This window comes from Aythya fuligula, unplaced genomic scaffold, assembly GCF_009819795.1.
Source record: "Aythya fuligula isolate bAytFul2 unplaced genomic scaffold, bAytFul2.pri scaffold_119_arrow_ctg1, whole genome shotgun sequence".
NCBI lineage: Eukaryota > Metazoa > Chordata > Aves > Anseriformes > Anatidae > Aythya > Aythya fuligula.
Window position 1 is genome coordinate 4,818 of NW_022473972.1, and position 5,775 is coordinate 10,592.

A 5,775-nucleotide genomic window follows, 5' to 3' on the forward strand; every position below is an offset into this window, starting at 1 on the left:
CTTGCAGGGGGTCGAGGACCTATCACACACCCACAAATCCTATAGGAATCCCTTCGGTCCTTCACCGGCCAAGTCCCTCGCGGGAGATTGGAACCGCGGTTAGAAGACCTCCACAATCGCTTCGGAACTAAGTTCCATCTCAGTCACACTCTTACACACACAGGCAACCGAACCCCACCCAACCGAACGGTATACGCTTTAAATGCTTACGACTCCGTCATCTTCGTTCGGATCTTCACACACACAATTATGGGCAAAATATAGTGCTGCAGCTGGCAAGGGAGCTGAAAAAAAGAATCAGAAACTTTGCTTACCTTTATTCAGGTTCAAGATGCCATTAGTTCCGACCTGACTCAAACAGCAGCCACCAAATGGTGGGGGTGCCTCTCCTAGATCAAACCAGAAATCAGGAACCAAAGCCCTCCCGGACGAGCGCCCACTTGTAATAAATGACTGGGTCCCAAATAGGATTGCAATTGAAATTTACAATTTATTAAATGAATAGAGGTAAGCAAGCAGCGCTGGGTGCGCCAGGAGTCTCTGCTCCACCAAGACGCACACAAGTTACATCAGGCGGCTGGTTTTTATGCTGCTAGGCTAATACATATTCATTACTACTTCTACAAAAGGCAGGGTTATTCTAATTAGTTCCCAGAATCCAAACCCTCCCACTGGTGCAGGCGTTATCAGTCTCCGGTGGTCCCTCTGGGGGCCGCTCGTACTGAAGGCTCGTAGTCTTCCTCCCAGGCTTTTCTCTTGTCCATCTCCTTTGTCCATCTTGGCTGGATGGCAGACACTTGCATAGTGTCCCATGCAACAGTTGTAATAGTTAGCAGTTATTCTGAAACCCCTTTGTTCTCTTATCCCCTATTGACCCGAATTGCTGGACCATTCCTTTGCAAGATTCAAGAACTATATATATTAACCACTCTGGTTTTCTCAGACTTTTCATCATATCATGCGGCCCTAGCATTGTTCCATATTGACACGAATCAGATGAACTCATTTCACACTGTTAAGCTGTCTTATCACTGCAAGCATATCTCAATACCACCTTCCTTCCCTCTACAGGATGTAACTGCGCAAAAACAACATTTTTATTCCCACAACCTTGATCCCCTTACCCTGAAATCCTTATTCCCCTTAAACCTAACAACTCTAACCACAACCCTAACCCTTATTATCAACCCCCTAACGCTAATGACACTGACCTTAATCCAAACCCCAAACTGCCCCTAACCCCAGACAACCAACAACGAAACACACACACACAAAGATGGAAACTACAAAAAAGGCAAAACCCACGATACAGGCCCCAAATCACAAATACGCAACCAAAATGCTACAGAAAAGCCCCAGATGCAGGCCCCAAATGCTACTGCTAGGCCTCAAAAGCTCAAGATGCATCCCAAAGCAAAAATGCAGGCCCCAAACGTTACAGAAAAGCCCCCAAACCCAGGCTGCACAAGTCTACAAGCAGGCCCCAAACTGCCAACAGAAGCAGGCACCAACCACACCCAGATGCAGACCCCAACTGCCCACAAGCAGCTCCTACCCCACCACCCCCTCCCAAGAACTGGACTCCACCCAGACACTGGCCCAAGACCCGGACCCGACCCCCGCCAACCCCCCTACCCTCCCCCCGACACAGGTGTACAAGCAGCTCACAACCCGCCCCTTCAGAGACCGGTCCCACTCCCCCCACCCCCCCCAAGACACGGGATGCGGAGGTGTACAACCAACTCCCAACTCCCTCCCCCTCAAAGGGAGGCCCCAAAGACCCCCAAATGGAGGCTCCTAGAGTGAACAAACAGCTCCCAACTTCCCCAGGCACAGGCCCACCCCCCCCCCCCCAAACACAGGCCACAAAGGTGTATAAACAGCCCAGACCCCCCTCCAAGACCATGGCCCCTATAGTGTACAAGCAGCTCCCAACCACCCACAGATGCAGGCCCCAACCCTTCTCAAAAGGGAGGCACCTAGAATGCATGAGCAACTCCCAACCAGCCTAAACATAGGTCCAAAAGTGCACAAGCAGCTCCCAACCCCCCTCAAATACAGACCCCAAAAGTGTACAAGTAGCTCCCCCCCTGAGACAGGACCCAAAGGTGTACAACCAGTTCCCAACACCCCTGAGACACAGGCCCCAACCCCCCCCCCAGACACAGCGACCCAAATTCTACAAGCAGCTCCCAACCCCTGCCAGGCAGGCCCCCTACCCTATACAAGCAGCTCCCAACCCTCCCCCCCCCCCCCCGAGGGAGGCCCCCAAGCCCCCACAAACACAGGCCCCTACAGTGTACAGGCAGCTCCCAGCCACCCCCAGATGCTGGCCCCAAAGTTGTACAAACAGCTCCCAGCCACCCTGCAGAAACAGATTCCTACATTGTACAAGCAGTTCCCAGCCCGCTAGACACAGGCCCTGACCCCCCACACATGCAGGCCCCAAAGGTGTACAAGCAGCTCCCACCCCTCCCCCAGACGCAGGTCCCAAGCCCCCCCCCCCAAACACAGGCCCCTACAACCAGCACCCAACCCCCTACCCCCGATGCCAGGCCCAAAGGTGTAGAAGCAGCTCCAAACCTCCTCCCTCAACCCAGGCTCCAACAGTGTACAAGCACCTCCCAACCAACCCTCCCCTTCCCCCCCCCCCCCCCCCCCCGCCCCCCGACACAGGCTCCAAAGGAATACAAAGAGCTCCCACCCCTCCCCCAGATGCTGGTCTCAACCCCCCCCCCGCCCCCAGAAGCAGGCCCCAAAGGTGTAGAGTCAGCTCCCAACCCCCTCAATGCCGGCCCCAAGGGTCTACAAGCAGCTCCCCCCTTGCCCCCAGATACCGGCCCCCAGACACAGACCCCAAAAGCCTAATCACAGGCCCTGAACTCTAGAGGCAGGCTCCAAAACCCAGGACAAAGCCCCAGTGGTTCGAGACAGGGCCCAAATCCCAGACACAGGCCCCAAACGCTAAACATATGCCAAAAAAAGTATTAGTGCTGGTGCCAAATGTTACAGACAGGCCCAAAAGCCCGAGATGCTCAAGGCTGAGACGTAACTTGGCTTTCTGAATTACTGGAAAGCAGCTTTCATTCTCAGATAATTGTGTGCAGGCTAGATAGGATGGGGCTTCAGGCACCTCTTCACCTGAGGAAACACACTGCCATCAGGCACCGCTGTGCCAGACAAGCTTGTTCTGCTAGAACACCCTACTCAGATGCACTGTGGCATTCAAGTGAACTGCTTTCATGCAAATATAACGACTGATGTTACAACCCACCTTGCCTGTGGCACCTGATGAACAGAAGAGTAAGCCACCGCAGCGCTTCAAAACCATCCCTGCACGTGCCGCTCCTTGTCGCTCTCTGGCCTTATCTCATATCCTTATCCACTTCTGTGGAGAGCCTGCCACGGCACCTGCAAAGCAAGACGGACACCTTTCATAGTCACCTTGTGCTACTTGGTCGTTCTGCTCCAACCCAGCTCATGACCAGCCCCTCTTCTTACACAGCTCTTCAGAGTGCAGTTTGCTCCTTTGAGCCTGTGCGAGACACCTGTGAAAGAAAAAGAAACGCATAGGCCGATGCAGCATCCAAAGACACAGCACAACTAGGTAAGTTACTCTCATCTGCTCCCTTACCTCTGCCGCTTACCAGCCCCCGAGGCAGATGCTTCAATCTACCCTCTTCAAACAGCTACAACACCTCTAAAAGACAAAGAGGGGATGCCTAGAGGAACAGTGAGACCTACAACACAACAACTGCTACATCTGTTCCTCACTCACCTTGCCAGAGGCAGCTCTGCGTGTGACATCCCAGGTTGTACACTGCGTTACCTAACCCTTACCGTAACCCTTACCCTAAACCTTCTCACCCTTACCATTACCCAAATCCTTACCTTTACTTTTTCCTTACCCTTACTCTTTCCTTTAACCATAACCTTACCCTTACCCTATACCTTACTCCAACCCTTCCCCTTACCTTCCCCTTCCCCTTACACTTAACCTAACCCTTACCCTTCTGCTTCCCCTAAAACATATCCTAACACATTCCCTTACCCTTACACTTACCCTAACCCTTTCTATTACCCTTACACTTACTCTTGCCCTAATCCTTGCTTGCACCCTTACACTTATCCTAACCCTTACCCTTACCCATACTCAAACCCTTACTCTAACCCTTACCCTGACCCGTACCCTTACCCTTACCCTTAACCTAAGCCTAAACCTTAAACCTTACTTTAAAGCTTACCCTTTCTGCTACACTTACCCTTAGCCGAAATCTAAACCTTACACTTACCCTTAGCCTAACCCTCACCCTTACCATTACCCATACCCTTATTCTTACCCTTACCGTAACCCTTACCTTTACACTTACGGTTACCATTAACCTTACCCTTACCCTAACATTTATCCTTAACCTAACCCTTACCCTAAACCTTACCCCAACCCTTACCCTGACCCTTACATTAACCCTAACCCTTACCCTAAAACTTACACTTACTCTTAACCTTAACCTTACCCTTAACATTCACCTAATACTTACGCATACGTTTTCCTGACTTTAACCCTAAAACTAACCCTAACCATTACCCTAACATTTAACCTTACCCTAACCCTAACCCTTACTCTAACCCTTACCCTGACCTGTACCCTTACCCTTACCCTTACCCTTATACTTACCCTAATTTCTTACCCATACCCTAACACATATTTGTACCCTTAACCTTACCGTTACCCTTAACCTTACCCTTACCCTTACTCTATCCGTTACCCTTACGCTTACCCTTAACATAAACCTTACCCTTGACCTTACCCTTACCATAAGCCATACAACAACACTTACATGTACACTTACGCTTGCACTTACCCTAGCAATTACTCGTACAATTACCCTTAACCTTACTATTAAGCTAACCCTAAACCTTACCCTTATCCTAACACTTACCCTTATCCTAAACCTTACCCTTTCTGCTACACTTACCCTTTGCCTAATTCTAAACCTTACCCGAACCCTCACCCTTACCTAAATCTAACTAAAATCTAACCATTACCCTAACCCCTCACCCTTACAATATACATATTTTTACCCTTTACCTAAACCTTTACCCCAACCCTTACCTTGACCCTTACATTAACCCTAATCCTTACACTAAACCTTACACTTACTCTTAACCTTAACCTTAGCTGTAACCTAATACTTACTCTTACGTTTCCCTCACCCTAACCCTAAAATTAACCCTAACCATTACCCTAACACTTACCCTTACCCTAACCCTTACTCTAACCCTTACAATTACCCGTACTTTTACACATACCCTTACACTTACCCTTACTCTTAAACTTACACTAACCCTTACCCTTAACTAAATCTAACCCTTACACTAAACATCATCCTTACCCTTACCATTATCCCTTCTCTTACCCTTATCCTAAACATTTCCCAAACCCTTACCCTTACATTAAACCTAACCCTTACCATAACTCTTAACCTTATCCTTAAACTTAACCTAATACTTACCCTTCCGTTTCCCTCACCCTAAACCTAAAATTAGCCTAACCATTACCCTAACACTTACCCTTACTCTAACCCTTACCCTGAACTTAAGTGTAAGTGTTAGGATAACGTTAACCTTAAGGGTGACCCTTAAGCTTATCCTTAATGTTTATGGTTAGGTTAAGAGTAATTGTACGAGTAATTACTAGGATAAGTGTAAGCGTAAGTGTACATGTAAGTGTTGATGTATGGCTTATGGTAAGGGTAAGGTAAAGGGTAAGGTTTA

General features: G+C 49.1%; 1 long non-coding RNA gene across 1 annotated transcript; it reads right to left on the reverse strand.

The window, feature by feature from the left end:
- Window positions 1–2,844: 2,844 nt before the first annotated feature.
- Window positions 2,845–3,933, reverse strand: LOC116501508. Its single transcript, XR_004254450.1, has 5 exons — window positions 3,779–3,933; window positions 3,635–3,700; window positions 3,502–3,548; window positions 3,275–3,411; window positions 2,845–3,141 (listed from the first exon to the last, which is right to left on the reverse strand). It is a non-coding gene; the product is annotated as an uncharacterized LOC116501508 (long non-coding RNA).
- Between the last annotated feature and the right edge of the window lie 1,842 nt (window positions 3,934–5,775).